This window comes from Ambystoma mexicanum, chromosome 4q (genome assembly GCF_040938575.1).
Source record: "Ambystoma mexicanum isolate Mex_15411 chromosome 4q, UKY_AmexF1_1, whole genome shotgun sequence".
NCBI classification, from domain to species: Eukaryota; Metazoa; Chordata; class Amphibia; order Caudata; family Ambystomatidae; genus Ambystoma; species Ambystoma mexicanum.
The window spans coordinates 638,728,703-638,750,475 of record NC_090928.1 but is presented as its reverse complement, the minus strand read 5'-3'; the positions used below and the strand labels follow the sequence as shown (position 1 = coordinate 638,750,475).

Sequence of the window (21,773 nt, the reverse complement as noted above, 5' to 3'; positions counted from 1 at the left end):
GCAGATCTGGCATGTGTAAAGAAGTGAAAGTGTAGGCCTTCCCACCCAGTTTCCCCTTAACCATTACACATCTACCCTAGTTATCCCTCTTGGAGTCAGCTGTGACTAAGGGCAAACTCATGTGGAAAAGTAATGCGACTACAACCCTTTTCTCGCTATGAGAGGAGTAAAATTGCAGGGCATAGTTCTTGTGTTTCAACCTCCTTTGCTACACATGTAAAAGTGAGTTTCTCGGAGAGCCACACTGAACCATGTTTTTCAGAGACTAGTAGGGTTCTTCCGATTATTAGCCTTGGGTGGAATAGGGGCCTGCTGCCCCTACTCTAGTTGTGATTTCCCTTAACCCATCTTGCAGTCTGATATTCAGCCCTGTATGGGCTCTGGGGGTTGTCTCACTGCCAGCTGCCTTCTATTCATCCAACACAGTGTACCTTCGATCCAGTTGCAGTGCTCAGCTGTGAAGGCAGTCTCCCTGGCTGTCACTTGCGCTCCGTGGACTCACCGTTACCCAGGGGCTGGCGCCTGTACCCCAGCTGGAAACGGTTCCACAGTGCTTCATGACTTCCCGATGAACCAAGGGGCGGGTCCTTGCTGGGACATGCCGCTGCACTGAGTGCCATCCTCTCGGCACGCACAAGTGAGGATGTATCAAATGCATTGATGGCACTGTCTGTTGCCATGACAATGGGCTGTGGTCTTGAAGCCTGGTTGTGGCCGTAACGGCTCCTTGTCAGTGGGTGCAACCTAATGTAGGGTGAGTCTTAATACTTCTGTGTGAGTGCTTTGGAGTTTCCCTTGTGGTTCCTTCTTTGGTCCGGATCTCCAGTTTCCTTGCCCCTCCAAGCAGCACCCTGTTTTCTCCTCTCTACCTTGCCCTGCCTGGGGTTATTCTACTGGATGCTTTATTGCACTTCCCATTCTGCCTTAGGTCCATTTTGGTCCTTCTCTTGTATTCAGTCTCACTACATCTTTACTGTGCCTTCCCTGCACTACCATTACCCTGCCTGCTTACTGGTTCTACCAGACCTCCTGGACATGTGGTATCATTACCCTGTCAGCTTCCTGGTTCGGACTTCAACCCTGGACCTGTGGTTGCCCCTCTTGTCCATCCTAAGAGATGACCTGCTGTACTTCATCATTTCCTCCCACTAAAGTGCTTGCACAATCTCTTTAATATTTTACTACTGGGAGGTGCGTCTGCGATGTTGAGAATCTGGTCCTGTGTAGATCTGCAGGGGGAGGGAGGCTGACTTTTTACCCTCATTTTGTCTGCTATCCTGGACTCTCCTAGTATAACTACGCTTCAAACGCCAGTAAGACTTCCAGGTACCAGGTGAACACGTACTTGACAATAGTGTGCACGAGCCAGCGCTCTTATCCTGGCTGCTCTGCCTCGGTTCTTTCCTCCTGTGCTGGATGAGCAGGATGTCAGTACGTCTTCCATTGTGGGAAGTGGCTTCCTCTCCCGGCAGTCCCAGGCTCGGCGGGATTACTGCTGTCAGTGAGGAGAATGTTTTTCGTCGGCTGCTTCAGTTCCCCACCGACCACGTGGCTCTCCAGTTCGGCTCCTCTTGAGGCAGTGGGACTTCCTCCTTTGCAAGGCAATGCAAGCCGGCATCTCTGGCACCTCAGCTGGTGTCCTCTTCCCTTGATCAGCCAGTGTATTTAAGACCCTCCTTGAACTGGAGAAAGAGCCCATTGGTTCTGGGTTTTACAATGAGGCTACAACAGATATGTTGGAGACCAAGCTATCCACCTTAAAAAGGGTCTTGCACATGACTACACTGCTCAGTTACCATAGAACTAACGAATGCTTGTGACTTGGTAGTGAGGGAAGGTGAAAGGTAATCGCGACTGTGGGATTCTTTGTCCCCACAGGTGTGGCGATCGCCCCAATGGTATCCCACTTGCCCTGTGCCCTACGGAGGGTATTGCATAGCGGGCTCAGCTTCCTAGTCCCAGAGGGGGTGGATCCCCCTTGGGGAGAAGGAAAATTCCCTTTATTTGTCACATACCCCTTCCATTGCATTGGAGTTCCCCTTTAGTCCACATATGGGGAATCAACTAAGAAAGTCTACTTTTTCTTGTTCCTTCCCTTTCCTGTGTTCCAAAACAAAAAGGCTAAAGGTCAAGAACCACCTTATTACTGTGGTGCTTGAGTCTTTCCTCAAACAAATACGTTAGGGACAAATGAGCTATAATGAGGTAAAATATTTCCCGGTCAAGTGGTACCGCAGGCTGGTAATGGGCAATTAATTATCCAGGGCCTCCAAGTCTACAGTTGCATAATTCTGTTAGTGATTGATCGGCTTCCTACTGGTGTACAGGACCCAGTGTTATTGGGCATTGGATAGTTATCGGAGACTGAGATGGAACTTTGTCTCCAAAAAATAAATTAAAAACTGCCGGCAACCAGCACAATTGGGGAAGACCAGGGACTCTGAGGGTCTATAACTGCCAGCTTTAGCGTGTAGGTTATCTCCTCCTCTAGAACCTTCCTGCGTACCTCAGGGATGCAATAGGGTTTGTGGTTAATAGTTTGCCCATGAGAGGTTCATATGTGATGGAAAAAATATCTGCCCCTATCTGGTTCTAAAGAGAAAACTTTAGTGAATTGGTTCAGCAGATCTTGGAGAACCCTCTTTTGCCATTGGGTTAGATTCTCGGGGGTCAGGCTGAGACTAGGTTCCTGCTCGACAAAGAGGGTCACCATTGTGACTGTGCTTTGCTCTAGTGGGTCAGCTCTCCAGATCCTTAGGAGATGCATGTGGTAAGACTTGTTTTCTGCCATCTGTCGAGTTGGGAAACAAAGTAATTAAAGGGTCCATTGTTTTCGAGTAATAAGTAAGGGCCACACCACCTCCAGACCATTTTATTGTCAGAGGTGGGCAGGAGGAGCAACACTTGATGGTTCTATATCTGTAGGCCATGCACAAAATGTTGCAATCCCACAGGTGCAACCTTTTGTGCACGGCCCTCGCCCCTTCCTTGTTGGAGGGGGGTGTCCCCCCGAACCAGTGGACCCATCGGCCCCCTTCCCCCGCTCCCGTACCCTCCCCCGCTTACCTCCTCAGAGCTCTGGCTTCCAACTGACAAATTCCCTGTTCCTTCAGCACTCTGCAGAGTGCGTACCCGGAAGCCTTGTCACAGCACGCTTTTGTACGCATCCTTTTGTCACCCGGGCTTCCGGGTCCATGCTCTGCAGACTTCAAGCGCTCTTGATCCCCCACTGAAAAAGATTGTCACCGCCTCTCGATCGCAAATGTTCTTCTGGTGTTCCTGTGATCATGAGTGGTATTGGCTTACAATGTCCCTTACTGCCTTCATATGGGATTTCAGTTAATAGGTGGCTTGGGATATGGGCAATGCTACCCCCTCCCTCTCTTCCCAAGTCTCCCTTAGCATGTGAAGTGCGTCTCTGGGTTCTCTCCCATATAGGAGTTTGAAAGGGAGTATTCCAAAGGAAACTGGGGAGTTTCTCTGACTGCAAAAAGGACCCACGGCTCCATCACATCCCAATTTCTTTTCACTTTATGCAGCATACATTTCAGAGTCTGATTGAAACGTTCCACCAAACAAGCGGTATGTGGGTGATAAACTAAAGATCTCAAAGTTTTTTATGTTCAGTACCTCCTTCACCTCTCATCAGGCAGAACATCAATGTTGTACCCTGGTCCGTGAGGATTTCCTTCTGAAATCCCACTGAGAGAGGAAGGGAATAAGGCATTTAAGAATTTGCTGAGTGGTGTTTCTTAGAAGGAAGGCCCCCGGGTAACGGGTTCCATAATCTAGGATAACTAATATCTACTTGATCCCAAATTCAAGAGGGGTGCCACTATTATAATTATAATTGTTATTTATAATGTGCTTAATACCCAGAGGTTTCTAAGTGTAGACCCGGGGATAAAAGCTGGGTTGCTCTGTGTCGTCTTGCTTCCAAGGCGAGCGTGTTGCCCCTGAGCTATCCTCCCGAGACAACTATGTCCATTGTGATTCTCGAGAAAGGTACCTCAATAACCGGCAACGGTTGTAAGCGAGCTCTTGGTAGGGGGGTAGCAGAAGTCTCTTGGCAGATATCCCAATTGGCTACATACGTCTTCACCTCAGCGTATATGTCATGATTCCTGCCCCTCATGTCCCCAGCCCTCCAAGATGTCAGGCTGGAGCCAGGCCACGATCACCTACATGGCCCTCAAGGGCCTCTCCATCCCTCCAAAAACCCACTTGGAGTCAGACTTGGCGCTTGTGGCACCAGACTCACTCACTCCCATAGGATAACATTGTGGATTGGACTTGTAGTGCATTGATGGGGACAAGATGGATGCCCCCACATATTTCGGTTCCCAGAACTGCATGTGCGGTCTAGTCTTTTGGGTGTGGTTCAGCCCAGAGACACCTGGGATACCCAGAGACTATTTAAGCCACACCCAGGCTGAGAAACATGCATTGTGTTTTCTGCACCTGCAGTGTGACACTCACCGTGTTCGGATCGGTCTCCAGTAGGCCTGCATCTTTCCTCTGCGCTCCGCTCCTGCAAGAACAAGAACACCGTTAGGAACAGCCTTACCTTGCGGCGCTTCTACCCATCATTCATCGCTCCTTCTGTTCTGCGGGCATCTTCAGCGGTGTCACTCCCATCCCGGCACGCCGCTTCCTAAGGAAAAGGGAAAAGAACAGAAAAAAGGCAATAGTAAGCATTCTGCAAATCTTCGCTTATTTTTTAAATACTGTACGAGCTTCAAACGCTTACCTGAGTCCCAGCCGCTTTGGGGGAACTCTGTCTCCGGAACTTCTCATCCATCTGCAAGGGGGTAAAGACACTCCAGGTTAGTGTGGAAACATCTAGAGGTGCCACATACCGCGATTACTCACCGCATTTGTTCTTCATAACCGGCATCCACGCTGAAAACGTCGCGGCACCTAAAAGACACAGAGAAAGAACTCAGTTCAATGCAAATACGAAAGGGGTGCATCGCGCTCTCACTCCCCTTCAGCGCTACTCATCTCAGCAGCACGCCGCCATCCCCGGACACCGGCCATTATCTAAGGAAGGAAAGGAACGAAGTTAGAGAACTGTTCAAAAGACTCATACTTACCTGTCGGACTCTTGCCAGTGAAGTAACTAGGCAGCAATGAGCCCGCATCAATCAACGCACACCTGCGCTGAAAGCAGGACAGAGAGCACACTATTCAAGAAAACAAGGTGAGCTGTGGATCAAAGGGAAGGGTTGGACCCCGGGGAAGAAGGGGTTCAAGCACACAGACAATAGGGAGTTAAACTCTACCAATCCTGTGTTTCAGCCCCAGTCTCCAGTCGAATAGCCTCCAGGGAAGGGTTCGAGGTCGTAAGAGGTCAGACCAGGTTGAGTGACATCCCCGTGGATACCAGGTGAGCTTTACAGTATACACCTGGCCAATAGAACTTGTTAAGAACTTAATCCTGAGTCTTGGTCACCCCTTGGTGATTAGTTGTTAGTGAATGAGCCATTCAATAATCACCTTCCTGTGGCTCCTGGAGATAACCAGCTGGGTCCTCCAGGTGCCATCCCACTCTCTACAAGCCCGGTATAACAGACCCTTTTTTCTTGAAGATTCTGCTCCCACCCCTGACCTTTAGTGTTAGCTCTTTCTAGGGCCTCTGCCAGCTTCTCGTCCTTCCCTTGTGTGAACGATGAATCAGGCATGTATCATACATACCGTACAGTCCAAGGGAGGTGGGGTCAGGTTGCTAGCTGCTTCCCTGAAGTCTCGGTCACCCCAAGATGCCAGGGAAAGTTTGTTCACCTTCTTTTTTTAAAATTGTTGAATGGTTAAAGAAAATTATAACCTTTAACACATTTTCTAAAAACATCACAATTATTTTTAAACACATGATGGGAGGATGGTTTGAGTCAAAATCATTAGCATTTGGCAAGTCACGATTTGGTCAAAAACAATCCATTCATATGTGTAGACATTCTATTCTTTTCTTCCTATTCCAACTGACCAAGTCTCAATAACAGAATGAATTTGACAATGGCAATGTGTCCTTTGTGAGTTGGTATGAAATATCCTCTGCCATAAAATATTTGGAGGTAGTATCTTATATTGTTCAAAGTGTGGTTTGAGATACTTAATTCATTGAGCAGCCAAGTTTGGACCTTCTACTATCAGATGTCGTAGGTTTTCAGTTTGTTGCGATCAACAGTTAAATCGGCAGCGGACTCTTCAATCATTTTTTCTAGGGTACTAATATTTCTTTGGTCTGATGTAAATTAAAACAAAATCGTAGAAAGTCTTCTCTATATGCTTGACTTGGGAATTTTAAGAGATCATTTTCTGTTACAGATTTTCTCAGTAATTGGACATATTCCATACGATTAGTATGATTTACATAATTCAATGGTTCAGATCCAATCTTGTTGATATAGCTTCTTTTTTGCTCTGTTTGAATCAGTTAGTAGTAGTTCTTCCGAAATGCCAGCTGTTTTTAGGAGTAACAACTTGTTCTCTCTATTTTGATGGACATGGATGTTTGGAATTATTCATGTAATTTCCTAATGAAGAAAGAAATGTTTTTGGTTGGTCCAGAATTTACAATGCAATGAGCATATTTTCCAGTTGTACATGATGAAGAGCGAAGGTAGGGCAAATTCGTATCTCAGCATAGCCATAGGCAAAGAATTTGGCAATAATAGGAGTTTCTTCCAAAAAATACTTTCTATCTTGGTCCAATATAGTTCAGATTTGAGAGGTTTGGTTTCAGCTCCGTATAGAATGGTCAGAGCTGATTTTTATATGTAGAATGTTATAACGGATGAAAGCAAACATTTCCCATATATTGATCAAATTTTTCTGGCTTGGAAAGTTGCAGTTGTTATTTTACTTTTTAGTGCGTCTAGATACAGTTCATCTGCAATGTTTTTATTTATGTTTAAAGAACAAGTTACTTACCTGTAACTGTTGTTCTCCAGCATGGGTCTGGCATGGATTCACATGCTCATGAATATTCCCCGTCGTCAGGCTGGGAATCCTCGGTAAAGAAAAAACCAGTATCAGTTTCGTTTCTGATCTGTCTTTCGTAGTAATAACCAATCACTGGTCTCTGCGTCATACTGACCACAGCCAATGACTGCCCTCTACCTAAGCACCGCCTCTGGCAGCCATCTTCAGATTTGGAAGCACGTGAAGTGGCAGTATGACCAAGTGAAGAGCCGCAGAGGGGTAGGCGGGAGGGTTCGCATGTGAATCCATGCCAGACCCATGCTGGAGAACAACAGTTACAGGTAAGTAACTTGTTCCTTCTCCAGCATGGGGTCTGGCATGGATTCACATGCTCATGAATAAAGAATACATAGCAGTACACACATGCACAACCACGGGAGGTGGCAAAGGCTCAACATTAAGCATTACATCAAACTCAACATTAAGCATCTTACCTCCTCACCAGGCTCACCTCAGGCGAACAGGTTGCGCAGCACTGCTTGGCCGACCCTGGACTCCTCCCTGGAATCCCGATCGACGCAGTAGAATTTCGTGAAGGTGTGCGTCGACCTCCACGTAGCAGCCCTGCATATGTCCAACAGGGGCACACCAGAAAGGAACGCCGTGGTAGCTGCGATCGCTCTGGTGGAATGGGCTCTCGGACGGCCAGGCAGCGGTCGGTTTGCCAACCGATGACAGTACATGATACAGCCGGAGAGCCATCTGGAGATGGAAGCCTTCGAGAGAGCCTTCCCCTGATTGACAGGTCCAAAGTTCACAAAGAGTTGTGACGTCTTCCGAAAACACTTCGTGCGGTCCACGTAGAACTTCAGCGCTCTAGCCACATCCAGCGAGTGCAAAGTCCTCTCAGCCGGCGACGAAGGCGACGGGAAGAACACAGGCAACACCAAGGGTTCGTTGAGATGAAAGTCCGACGGTACCTTGCGCATGAAGGAAGGGTGCGTCCTGAGCACTACCCTCGTGTCGTGAAAAGTCAAGTACGGGGCCTTGCAGGAAAGGGCCTGGATCTCTCCCACCCGTCGTGCGGAGGTGATGGCCACAAGAAACGCTGTTTTCCACGACAGAAACTTCAACGGGGCTGAGTGCAGAGGCTCGAACGGAGGTCCCATGAGCTTAGTCAGCACCACGTTGAGCTCCCACGCCGGGGCCGGCGCCTTCACCGGCGGGAACGATCTGAACAGTCCCTTCATGAACTCTTTCACCAGACGATGAGACCACAGGGACGTCCGGCCCATGGTTCTGGTGTATCGGGAGATCGCAGCAAGATGAATCTTGATGGACGCGTGTGCCAGTCCAGCTTTGGCCAGCGTCAGCAGGTACGGCAGTACCTGGGGAGCCGTAATCCGTAGAGGGTTAATCTTCTGTGCGTGGCACCAGACAGAGAACCTCTTCCATTTGTGTCCGTAGCATTTAAGAGTCGAGGACGCCCTGGCCTTTGCAAGAACCTCTCTGCAGTCGGCCGGTAAGTCGTAGCCTCCAAACTCTAGCGCTGCAGGAGCAAGGCCTGCAAGTTCAGCGATTTCGGGTCGTGGTGGAGGATGGCGCCTCCTTCCCTGGAGAGCAGATCCGCGTCCACCGGCAGCTTGATTGGCGGGGACGCTGACAAGTCCAGAAGGTCCGGGAACCATATCTGCCTCGGCCACGCAGGTGCGACGAGGATCATCCTGCACCGTGACCTCTTGAGCTGGTTGACGAGCCGGATTAGCAGTGGCAAAGGAGGGAACGCGTAGAGGACCAGGCCCTCCCAGGGGAACGAGAAAGCATCGCCCATGCTCCTCGCCTGGGGAAACCTGCTGGCGAACCTCTGGCACTTGGAGTTCGTCGCCGTCGCGAACAGGTCAATCTGGGGTGTGCCCCACCGTCGGAAGAGGCGATCCACTAGATCCTGCCGTAGTTCCCACTCGTGGCACGAGCGCAGCTCCCTGCTGAGTGAGTCGGTGATGGTGTTTTTTATCCCTGCCAGATGAAACGGCACCAGAAACATCCTTTGGGCGACTGCCCAATGCCACAGGTCCTGCGCCTCCTTGGACAGTGCTGGGGACCTGGTTCCGCCCTGTTTCCTGATGTAAAACATGGTGGTGGTGTTGTCGGTGAAGATCCTCACCACCTTGCCCTTGAGGGACGGAAGGAAGGACCTGAGGGCCCAGAACACTGCACGGAGCTCCAGTACGTTGATATGGAGGGACTTCTCCGTCGGGAGCAAGAGGCCTCTCGCGTGCAGATTTTCGGTGTGCGCTCCCCACCCTTCCAGGGAGGCATCCGCGGTCACTGTCTCCTGGTGGTCTGGGGTCTGGAAGTCCATGCCCGCCGTCAGATGCGCGCGGGTGCCCCACCACCGGACCGCTCGGCGGAAACTCTCGTCGAGTGTGATCCTCTCCTCGAAGCCGCCCGTCGTTTGGATCCAGCGCGCGTCCAGGAACTCCTGCAACGGGCGCATCCGGAGCCTGCACATGGGAATGAGGTAGATGCAAGAAGACATCATTCCGAGGAGGGACTTGATGGACCTCACCTTGGCCGCGTCGGAAACCAACATCCGCTGTACCTTGCCCAGGATGGACCTGGTCCTTTCCTCCGACGGGGAGGCCAGAAGGGACACTGTGTCGAGCTTCGCTCCCAGAAACAGTGCGTTTTGCGCAGGTACCAGGTGGGACTTGGCGTAGTTCACGGAGAATCCCAGGTCCGTGAGAAGTTGGACGGTCCTTGCCGTGTGCTCCACGGCGAGCTCCCTCGTCTTGGCTCGGATGAGCCAGTCGTCCAGGTAGGGGTAGACGTGGATCCCCTCGCGGCGCAGCTGCGCCGCCACCGGTGCAAGGCACTTGGTGAATACCCTGGGTGCCGACCATAGTCCGAAGGGGAGGGCTTTGAACTGGTAGTGACGCCCTTGGACCACAAACCTGAGGAATTTTCGGTGCCCCTTTAGGATGGGAATGTGGAAGTAGGCATCCTCCAAATCCAACGACGACAGGAAGTCTCCTTCCTCCAGCTGCCCCAGGACGTGCTGGAGGGTGACCATCCGAAACTTCTGCGCCTTGATGAACTTGTTCAGACGTCGCAGGTCTAGGATGGGGCGCCATCCTCCCGTCTTCTTCTTCACGAGGAAGTATCTCGAGTAAACTCCGGAGCCCCGAAGCCTCTTTGGGACGAGTTCGATGACGCCCTTCCTGAGCATCGCCTTTACCTCCAGGAGAAGCTGAGGGACGTGAAGCTCTCTCCTGGCCACGGGGGGGACGCGCGGGCACCTTCTTTGAAACTCGAGCGCGTGGCCCCGGGCTAAAGCGTCCAGCACCCAACGGTCGGTGGAGATGGACTCCCACACGCTGACGAAGCTCGCCAGCCGGCCTCCCACCGGGGTGCTTCGGTGGGGGCCCGACCCCACGGTCGGTTCAATCCTGTTTCGACAAGGCTTTGCCGCCTTGACCTCCTTGGCGACGACGGCGGGGTCCGCCAGACTTGCCTCGTCCTCTGTAGGCCTCCTGAGACGACGAGCGGGGCGCTTGACGGTAGGTGGAGAAACCGCCGCCGGAACCTTTGGAGGCGCCCTTGCCTCCGCTGCTCCGAAAGGGCGTCCGTCGGTGCTGCAGAACCCCAAGGGCCCGGGCCGTCTCAGTGTCCGTTTTAATGGCCTGAAGGGAATCGTCCACTGTTTTCCCAAACAGGTTGTTCCCATCGAACGGCATGTCCAGGACTCTGGTCTGTACGTCTTGACGGAAGTCCGTAGCCTTGAGCCATCCACGCCGCCTAAGGCACACGCCGTTGCCCAACTGGCGAAACCCAGTGTCGGCGATGTCCGTCGCAATAGTGATGGCGTGGTCCGACGCCACCTCGCCTTCCTGTAGGATCTCCAGGGCATCCGCCCTCTTGTCGTCCGGTAGGAAGTCCAGCAGGGGAGCTAGTTAGTACCATAGCTCCCTGTCGTAGCGGGCCACGATAGCCAAGGCGTTGGCCGCTTTAATCGTCGTCGCTGCAGACGAGATGACCCTGCGTCCCATAGCGTCCAATTTCTTTCCCTCGCCGTCCGGTGGGGAAGTCGATGTGGAGGCCGCACCCCCCCCCGCTTTCTTCCTGGCCGCCGCGGGGACGACGGAGTCCGGGGTAGGCTGCGCCCGGAGGCACAGGGGGGCCGCGTCCGGGACCCGGTACTTCTTCTCGTACCGGTCCCTTCTAGCTGGCGTCGTGGAAGGGTTCTTGAGGAGGGCGAGGCCCTCATCCCAAATGTCGTCCAGTAGAGGCACCGCGAGGACCGTCTTCCTCTTGGCCTCGCGCCGTTGATAAAGGAATCCTTCCTTTTTCTTCTCCTCAGGGCAGAGTTGGAAAAGCTCGGATGCCCTGGCGATCATGGAGTGGAACGATCCAATCTCGTCGGGAGGAGAAACCCTGGTGGGAGGCGACGACGGTAGATCCTCGTCGTATACCTCGTCGTCCGTACCCGTCGCTGCCGTGTCAGTCCCCGTATCATCCCCTCGGGAGGACGGGGAGGAGGGCTGGACGGGGCGCGACGGCTGAAAAGGAGGTGGAGGGTGAATCCTTCTTTTCTTGGGCGGGGAGCACCAGAAGGTCCCGGTTCAGGATCCCCCAACGGTAGTCTCGTCCTTATCTCTGAACATAAGGACTGTATAGCCAACAAAATGGCCGCCGAGTTGTCTTGCGGCACTGGCAGAGGGGAATCCGACGGGCGATCAGGAGCCCCGTCGGCACCCTCAACGATGTCGTCGTCACCTGCGTCGGGATCCATCCCGACGGGCCGGTCTTCTTCCACGCCAAGGCCGTGGCTTAAGACCTCAATCAGCTCTTCCTCTGAAGCTGAGGCCGAATCTACGACGACGCCCTGCCCCCCCTTTTTCTTCCCCGCCGGGGGTTTCACGGGGGTCCTATCGATGGGCACAAAAGAGGACTCCCTCCGAGGTGGCAGGGAGACTGAGCCCCGAGGTCGCCACCACTGGTGTAGCCTCCACAGGCTGAGCCAGGGCCGCCGCGACAGTATCGATAGAGGGCTTGGCCGGATGGATTAAGGCCTTCACCACCTTAGGTGCGCTCACCGCCTTATCCTTGAGGGGGGGGGGACACTGCCTCGCTCCCCCTCCGATGGGGCCCTCGAGCTCGACCGGGGCCTCTCCAGGAGCTTCGCCGGGTGCTCGCCCTTCCTCTTACCCGACCCAGAGCGTTGGCTCGTGGCTGAAGGTGCCGGGGAGGGTGCGCCCTGCCTGGCGCCCGTAGAGCCCGACCGTTCGGCGCTCCCGGTGCCAGCGGACTCGCGGTGCTTGGCCTTGTGTTGGACCCCCGTCGCCGGGGCGTCCTCAAAGGTCTTAGAAGACCGCTCGGATTTCTTCCTCTTCTTCTCGCCTGACGGGCTTTTCCCTTCCAGCCAGTTGGCGAGACTTTGATGGCGGTCCTTCATGGTCCGCTCCGACATATTGCCGCAAAACGCACAGTCTTTCTCCACGTGCGTCTTGTCCTCATGTAAGCAGTAGAGACAAAGGGAGTGTTCGTCCTCCTTAAAGACGTTCTGCAGCTGCCATCCAGGACAGATCCTGAACAGCTTTCCGGGCGTCGAGCTTCCCTTCTCCTGGGCCATGTCCGGGCCTGAGAAACTTCTGGAGTCCTCCAAAAGCGTAGCTCGACGAAATCTTCACCCTTGAGGGGCGCAGGCGAATCCGACACGGGTCCCCGTTGATCGGATGGAGAGTCGGTGGAGCTTGAGGCTCTTTTGACCGAAAAAAAACGAAGTTTTTGAGAAAAAATGTGAAAATATAGCACTCGAGAGCAATAGCACGGGGATCCCAACACATGAACGTGCGGTAAAAATCTGAAGATGGCTGCCAGAGGCGGTGCTTAGGTAGAGGGCAGTCATTGGCTGTGGTCAGTATGACGCAGAGACCAGTGATTGGTTATTACTACGAAAGACAGATCAGAAACGAAACTGATACTGGTTTTTTCTTTACCGAGGATTCCCAGCCTGACGACGGAGAATATTCATGAGCATGTGAATCCATGCCAGACCCCATGCTGGAGAAACCTAGGTTTGTTTATTTATTTGTATTGCACACCAAACCCGTGGGTATCTGGGCGCATTGCATAGAAATACAAGTGTTACAGTTCCACATAAAGATAAATACAATTCAGGTAAAGTACAGTAGTAGACAAACATATTAGGCAGACAGGAAACGGTACAAGGCAAAAACAGTGCTCAAAGAGACACGAAAGAAGTCAAAAACTAAGGGCAGTCAGATGTCGTTTGAGACCAGCCATTTTTTTGTATTTTTCCTAAAGATTTGGAATGTCTGGTACAATCGCAAATGAATAGGGAGAGAGCTCCAGAAGTGGGCAGTCTGAACCGGAAAGCTGGTGCCCCCAACTATTTTCAGGTTAAATCTAGGAACTACAATGCAGTGCATGTTTGCAGTCCTGGTAGGACGTGATGAGGCTTTTTACATGATTTTATCTCTTAGATACAGCGGTGCAGCATTGTTTAGACATTTATGAGTGATGCAGTCAATTTTGCATTGGATCCTATCCTTGATAGAGAGCCAGTTGTGCATTCTTCTGACCTCGGAGATGTGTTGCCTCTTTGGGATGCTTAAAGCTGTTCTTAAAGCATTATTTAGTAAAATGTGTAGTTTGTTCAGAATCTGTTTGTTGGCTCCTGCATAAAGGGGATTACAATAATCAAGTTTGGACAAGTTTAGGGCTCTCGCTAGTGTGATGCTGCCATTAGTAGATAAGGGTTTGAATGCCCGAATCAGCTTGCAGGTGTACGCTGTAACAGAGGCTGTTGCGTTGCCTTGTTTACCCAAGTTCAGGGTTGAGTCCAGGTAGAATCCTAGAGTTTTAGTCGCCTTGGCGACTTTGATATCTATGCCGTCAATGTTAAATTAAGTGTATTGGCTTCCCAGTTTGGTGAGGTTGGCCGAGGCTCCTAGTGTCAAGCTCTCAGTCTTGTTATCATTCAGGCATAGGCCATGAGCTGCCATCCATGCCTGAATGATCAGGTATATTCTATTGACTAGTGCCAAGTCTGAGTCATAGTCACCCGAAAGGGGTAAGAGTATTTGTGTATCATCTGCATATTTAGTGTAGGTAACACTCAGATGATCCAAATCCTCGAACAAAGGCTTTGTAAATATATTATACATGGTCTGTGAGACACATGTGCCTTGTGGGACACCGCATGTGATAGGACAGGGGTCAACAGCGGCTGAGGAAGAGAACACGCTCATTGACCTATTGTTGAGAAAGGACTGAATCCAGTCAGTGGCTTCTTGGGAGAAGTTGGCTGCCGTGGACAAGTGTTTGCAGAGCACTTTATGATCAACCAGATCGAAAGCGGGCGATAGGTCCAGAAGGAGTAATAAGGCACATTGTCTGTTTTTAAGTTGGTCAATTTGCATTTCCAAGTCAATCAAGGTAGTTTCTGTGCCGTGGAGTGGTCTGAACCCTGATTGTCCTAAAAGGTTATTGGACTCTAGATACGGCTGGATCTGGAGATATGCAGCTTTACCTATTATTTTGTGTAAAATTGGGACAGTAGTAATTGGCCTGTAGTTGGTTGGGATGGTTGGATCCAGTGAAGATTTCTTTAGCAGTGGTAGTACCCAAGCATTCTTGAGATTGGCAGGGACATTAGAGGCGCGGAATGAGGCGTTTATTAATTTGGTGATAAATGGCGCAAGGTCTTTGGCAGCCTCTTTGATCATTTGTGCTGGGCGGGTATCTACCTGGCATCACAAAGGTTTAAGCGAGGCAATGATCTTTGCCACCTCTACGATAATAACTTGAAAGAATTTGAATTCTTGTACAGGTTTGGGAGAGAATTTAAGGGTTGTCATTTGTCATGATTATCTAGTTTGGTTAGCGCAGGTCTCTTGGCTTCAATTTTATTTTGGAGGGTGGCAATTTTGTTGGATAAAGCATTTTGAATGTTGGTACATCATATGTTATCCTTTATGCACGAGTCCGCTGGGGGAATAGGTGATTCCATTTCCCCCAGGATCACAAAAAGTTCCTTAGTGCTGGAGTTGGCTTTGTTTATCCTTTCATTATAAGTTTCACATTTGGTTAGTAATATTTCCGCTTTATGCTTGGTAGACATTTCATTCAAGTTAGACATTTCATTCAAGTTATGTTTATTTTCTTTAGAGGGCATATTTTTCCACAAGACTTCTAATTTTCTTTTCTCTGCTCGAAGAGCTTTTGGCTGCGGGGTGAACCACGAGTTAAGGTGGGCTCTGGGTTTGCCTTTTTGCATTTTGAGGGGAGCAATGTTGTCTGGTGCTTGTGTAATAGAGGAGTTATATAGCTATACTAGTGCGGCAGGGTCTAAGGATTCCGGTGCTGAGTTCAATGTAGGAAGTAGGAAAGACAGAAGCTTATCGGCTGCGAAGTTCCACTTATTCCGAGTGAGAAGCGGTGGAGAAATTGGGATAGTCTTAGTTGTTGCTCGTTTGATGAGTGTGAAAGAGACTAAATGGTGGTCAGTCCACGTCTGAGGTTTCGACAGATGTAATTGCAGTCTCACAATTTAGCTGTACTACCCAGGTATTTCTAGAATTTGACAACTTAGTATCCATTTACTTGTTTGTTTTTTCCTTGATTTTGCTGGGTTCCAACACAGAATCTTGGTTTTCTTCCCATTTATTTGTAATTGATTCTTATTCGCGTAGATTTCTAGGGCGTTGATTCGTTTTTGTAAACCTTTCGTAGTTTTTGAAAGGAGGACAAGATCGTCTGCATAGAAGATCCAAGCTATTGTGGTTGTTCCTAAGCTCGCAGGATCGGAGGTTGTACTAGCCAAAGATCTTCTCACCTCTCTTATAAATAAACCAAATCGGGTGGAAGCCAATACACAACCTTGTTTTAGGCCACGATGGGTGTTAATTGATGCCGAGAGTATCCCATCTGGAGTGAGTTTTATTTCAATTGATGTGTTTGAATGCAACTGATGGATAAAGTCTAAGAGAATGCACTGACAGCCGTCATCCCTGAGTTTTGACAATAGTTTGTTTCTTGATATACAATCGAATGCTGCCTTGAAATCTATATAAGCCATATAGATTGGTTGTTTTGTATTGGTGACTTGTGTCTTTATGGCAGATATTGTCATTAAATTCATAGATGTTCCTATTCCTGATATAAAACCAGCTTGATGCAGATTTTGTAAATTATTGCCTTGTTTCCATGCCTTAAGATCTCTTAAAATCATCTATGTGAATAATGCACCTGGTGCATCCAATAATGCTATTGGGCGATAGTTACAGGCTAGCAGTCTGTCGCCCTTTTTGAAAATCAGTATGATCAATGATTTTCGCCATGAGGCAGGTATATTCTTAGGGATGGTTATGTCCAGGAAAATGTTGTACATTATTTTTGCCCATTGTTCTGGATAGCCTTTGAGGATATGATTGGTGAGGCCATTGGGCCCCGGAGCTCTGGATGTACTTAGTTTCAAGATGTAAAATCTTATATTGCATTTGCTTCCCCTCTTGCTTCTCCACTCTTTTTGATTGCTTACTCTCTCTGTTCTCTCCTCCTCTCCCTTTCTTCCTTTTACTATCTTCTCCCCTTACTTTCTTCTATGCACTTAATCTATCAGAATTGTCCATCGACCTAGTATGATAGCAACCTCATCTGTCTCCTCCCCCCTCCCCTTCCTTGTTTTTTCCTCCCCCACAACCCCTACAGCACTATCTGAAATGTCGTCAGGCCTAATAAGGTAGTCGCGTGTTTTGTTCCTCCCCTCCCTTTCTGCACCCCTCTCCCTCATCTTTTGTTTTCTCCGGCTCTACCAGAAATGTTGTCAGGCCTAGTTGTAACGCTCACCTGATTCCCGCAGAGGCGCCGGTCTTGACTGGGTGAATGCCGTATCTTCAAAGGTGATGTGTAACACACGGTTGGCTCTTTGGGCTGGACCTCTGTGCACTGTATGTCTGACTCGAAGAGTAAGATGTCTGCAGATAGAAAATATGGGATTAATGAACTGGGGTTATTGGGTGCCTCTCTCCTCTTCCCTTTCTCTTCTCCTGTAGAACCCCAAAGGTTAACACCCTCACCTTAGGTAAGTGAACGCTGAGCTCTCCATCTGCCTCGGGGCAGGGTGCCGTAACCAGTTTCTTCACTGGATAAGGGTGCAGGCCTCTTGACCTCAGAGGACTGCTGTCCGTCGTTAACTGCACGAACGGTAAGTTCTGGGCACTTCAAATGTCTTAAAAGTCTTTTGTAATGATATCTCTTGTTTTGCAGGGTTCCGGCGATGGCGGATGGCGGGCTGATGAGAGTTGAGGATCGAACCCGCGTGAGGAATAGAAGCGCCTGGAAGCACGTAAGTAAGCGCTTGTAGCCTGCTTCACGATGCGCAATAACTGTCCCTTTTATCTTGCAGGTACAAGTTCGGAGCTTTAGAGAAGCTGAAGGGTGCTGGAATACCCACTGGATTCGGCGTGGGAAGGAGTAATGGCACGTGAGTAATAAAGTTGCCCAATATCTTTACACGCACCTTCTTTTGTCTTTCAGATGCGGGATGCAGCGCGAAGGCTTCCGGAGCGTGCGAAGAGCTGGTAAGCTTTTGTCTTTCAGATGCCGGAATGCAGTGCGAAGACCTCCGGAGCAAGCGAAGAGTAGGTAAGCCTTTGTCTTTCAGATGCCGGAATGCAGCGCGAGGCGTTGGTGACAGCCGATGGACCAGGTAAGAGATGCGCTGCCACTGAAGACCGTAGTGCTAACCTGTTCTTTCTTTGTCTTTACAGGTGCTGCTGAAGACTGGATTCCAGGATGGTAAGCCTTTGTTCCCTTAGGCCCAGGATCAGAAGCAGAAGACACGATGAGCGTTCTGCTGCAGAGAATGCAGAATAACGCAAAGCAAGATTCATCCATCGGGTGTGGTTTAAATAGCCTCCTGTAGTGCTTAGATGTCTCCTTCCACAGCCACGCCTAGGTAAGAAAAGAGTTCCTGCTTTCCAGAAGAGTTCCAGTGTTCTGAACCTAGGGAGTGGCTCCTGCCCCACCCAACAGGAAAAGTAGTCCCAAACAGAAGAGGATCAGGGGTTCAACTGGCAGGTAAGTAAGCAGCATGGTCTGCTGCAGGTAAGTCCACCCAAGCATTATGAGCCCGGCGCTTCCAGCGCTGGGACTGGGCATCTTTATGAGCCTGGTGCCACTGGCGCCAGGACAGGGTCCAAAAGGTCCCAATTGGGACTGGCTGGCACTCTGAACCGGGGTTATGGGTCTGCTTCCAAGGGAGTCGGGCAAGTCCTGATCTTTTGGAAGCAGAGATCATGACACTAGTACGGTAGTCGCCTGTCTGATTTAATTTCCTTCCCACTCTTCCCCCCTCCCTTCCTCATCTATGTCTTAGCTCTTGCACTATCTGAAATGTCGTCAGGCCGAGTACAATAGTTCATTTCATATCCTTACTGTTCATGACCTGTAAGAATGTCATTGTACTTTCCATTGTTCCTTCCCTTGAAGCACTTTGAAACACATTGTGTATTGGTGCTATATAAATAAACTATCATATCATATCGTCCAGATCAAATTTTTGCGATGTTCTTGCTTCCGATGTGGAATCAAATTTGAATTCAGTATGCTCGATTGAGGCAAAAAAGGCTTGAGAAGGGTTTTATCCATTCCTTTGGTACTGCATTCAGTTGGAGAGGGGCTTGGGTGTTATGAGTAGCTTGATTGATTAATTGCCATACATCTCTTGAGCTTTTTGAGGCTATGGCGTGTAGCATAATTTCACCGTCCTTCTTGGTACTTTAAGATTTGTTGCGCTTTCAGACAATTTTTATGCCTTGTTTTGATTAATTTGATCTATTTTAAACCTTCTTCTAATGGTAGTGTTGAGGCTGATATCAATGTTTGGCGCATGGTCCTCTTTTGCTTCTGGGTTTCCTGATCAAACGTGTTTGAAGATTGGTTTGTTTGTTTTAACATTAGTTTCCCTGAATAATTGTAGGACAGCAACATAATACCCATCACTATTCGGTAAATCAATTCATTTGTTTGAAATTATTTTATTCAGCTCCGTCAGTTGGTTAGGATTCCAGCGCAGCCGATTTCATCCTCCCGTTACTGACAGTCTGCTAGTAAACCTATTCCAATTTTTTAGAGATAAAGGAAACTGCCATTTCCAAGTTATTAGTTGCTCACGATCACTTGAGTTTTGATGGATGACCTCGAAACTATTAATAATAGCAAAAAAAGTATGATCTGTGTAAACATAGTCTATAATGGCTTGCTGATTAAATCTTCTCCATGTAGTTGATGTGGAATGTCATGCTTCATTGATCCATTCAGCATAATCATATGTCTATTGTCCATTGGAGAAGTCCATTGTTTTGCTGCAGATGAAAGATTTCCTTTTGAGTTTTGAAAACAATGAATGTTTAAGTCGCCAACTATGACTGTCGCTGAGATTGTGGTTTCTAATATGATCAAATCCAAAAGGTCTTCCAGACCTTTAAAGAAGGTGTCAGATGTTATTGCTGAGAAGTTCCAGTAGATGTTGATTAGGGCTATGACTTCATGTTGAATGGTGATTTTGACTATTTCAAGATATGTATTTTGCTCTGCCCATTTCTGGAGCATACATCCCGTAGAAAGTTTGGTGGCTATTAGCAGCCCAGACATTGGTCTTGTTTTGGCTTGACTAATCGCAGGAACTAATAGGACATTGAAATTGTCCCATATAGGCGTTTCCGTCAGCCAAGTTTGTTGCAAGGCTATGATATCATATTGGGCAAGGTTGTTTGATTGAGAAAATAAATGACTGTGGCCTTGTGTGTTCCAGCTTATTAATCAATAGCATTGTAGTTGCATGTTTGTTAGTTGGATTGATTCCAGTCAAGGTCATCTTTGAAGTGAATTTATTTCCCTAGATGGAAATTGAATTTCTTGACGATCGTATGATGGTGTTTGTGTCAATGATTCCCTGCTGATAAGTCTTGTAGGGCCATCTCCCGGGTGTCCATTGGTTGTAATGTGAAAATGCGAAGTTGAAGGATCTTCTGTGTCCAGAGGATGAGCTATATTTTGGCCAACCTTCTCTAGGTTGCTACATTGGTTTATGACAACGAATCCAAGATCGTAAAGGGACAGTTTAGCCAGCAAGGTCACGTTCAGGACTAGGGCAGATTGGATCCATAGTCTGGAAACTATTAAGTCAGGTTCATGCAGAAACTCAACTAGATTTATGTTGGATGTGGTTATATCTTCCAGACTTGGAACATCATTAAATATGTTTAGAATGGATGTTCTAGCGAGATGATATGTCGGGAAGGTCCCAGATCTTCATTGTATACACTGTGAGAAAATGGTATTGGTTTGTTCACTTGGTTTCTCAATTTAATGTCTGTTTTGGGATCCAAATATTGGTTTTCTGCAGAATGGGCTTTTTTGGTGATATTTGAAGAGGTGAATGAGGGTGAAACCAAAGTTGGCATTTGCCTACTATTAGTGTTGTGAGATTGTTGAGGAATATGCAAAAATTGACTAACTGATTTCGCTATCTCATTTCTTCGCTCATCAAGAGTGTGAAAAGGTAGCCCTATTGTCGTGACGTGCTGCTCACGGGGCTCAGGTGAATGCAACTGCGCTTCAGGCTCTTGTAAGGTTGCTGAGATGAGCAATTTGAGATTGCGGATTGCTGTTTTGACATTTTTCGATATTTTTGATTGAGCTATTTTTGTATATTTTTTGGAAACTAGCAAGGCTAGTATTTAAAGTGATATTCTTTGGCTTGGTTAAAGTGTTGATGAAGTGCCTGGATGCTGCATGATCATGAGAAGATGTTTGCTTGACATTTTTACTTTTCTTGTGTTGAATCTGACATTCTGCAGTCTTTCTTTTATTCATGAGATTTTTGAATATGACAGTCTGTTTCTTTAGGTTCAGCCTTCCTACGCAGATTAATATCTTGATGTGTTAAAGAAGGCTCATGAGCCATTAAAGAGACTTGGTCCAGAGAGTGAACAGAGATCAGAGACATGTTTTCATCTAATAAGATTGGTTCAGGGGATTGTGTGCTCTCAATTACTATTGGCTTGTTCATGATTGGGCTAGTAATTCATTTTTTTTTATTGTAGAGCATTTTGTTGAAGAACCTTCTCTAATAAGGTGGTTTGTGCATTTAACTTTTTTTCCATTACTTCATATAGCTTTGAGAGCATTCGGAGGGCAAGGTTCATGGCAGTTAGAGTTGTCTCAAGAAAGGCAGTATTTGGAAGCAGTGCAGGTGTTGGATCTAATCTGTTATTGTCCTGAAACGGTTTCTCGATGGATGGTTGATTAAAGGATATTGAGAGGGTTGACGAATTTTGGATTGAAGGATCAAACATTATCGGAGATTGCGATAGGTTTGAAGGTGTTTTAGAGCTTGGAATGGGGGGTTATGAATTTCAAAATTCAGGGAGGGGTTAAAAAAGGAGCCAAAATGGTTGCATGTGTCCGTTTGGAATTGATGCTATGTTACATGCGTCCGTATCATTTGGTGACATTTGCCAGTTTTGCTTGCAAGAAGGACTAATGGATATTAAGTCATCCTTTATTGGTGGTGACAGGAGCGTATGAATTTGAACTGTGATGAAGTTGCAGATTCTGAGCAAGTATCTCCTTTGTGCAATCGCTTGGGCCCTGTGTGGACGCTACCTGAGTCGACATTGTCAGGTCAGTTGCTGCGTTGATTTCCATCGATTGGCGAATAATTGTTGCTTGCTTAGTCAACGTTGGTAAATCAGCTGTAGTGTTCGGTTGCTGATTACTTCTAATAGAGCCAGTTGGATAAAATGTCTGTATATCCG

The 21,773-nt window shown here is 48.5% G+C and overlaps 1 protein-coding gene across 13 annotated transcripts in view; it reads right to left on the bottom strand.

The window, feature by feature from the left end:
• The window catches only part of WDPCP (WD repeat containing planar cell polarity effector), a 3,071,480-nt gene that overhangs the window by 2,178,484 nt on the left and 871,223 nt on the right, over positions 1 to 21,773 (bottom strand). The gene's annotated exons all lie outside the window — the stretch shown is intronic.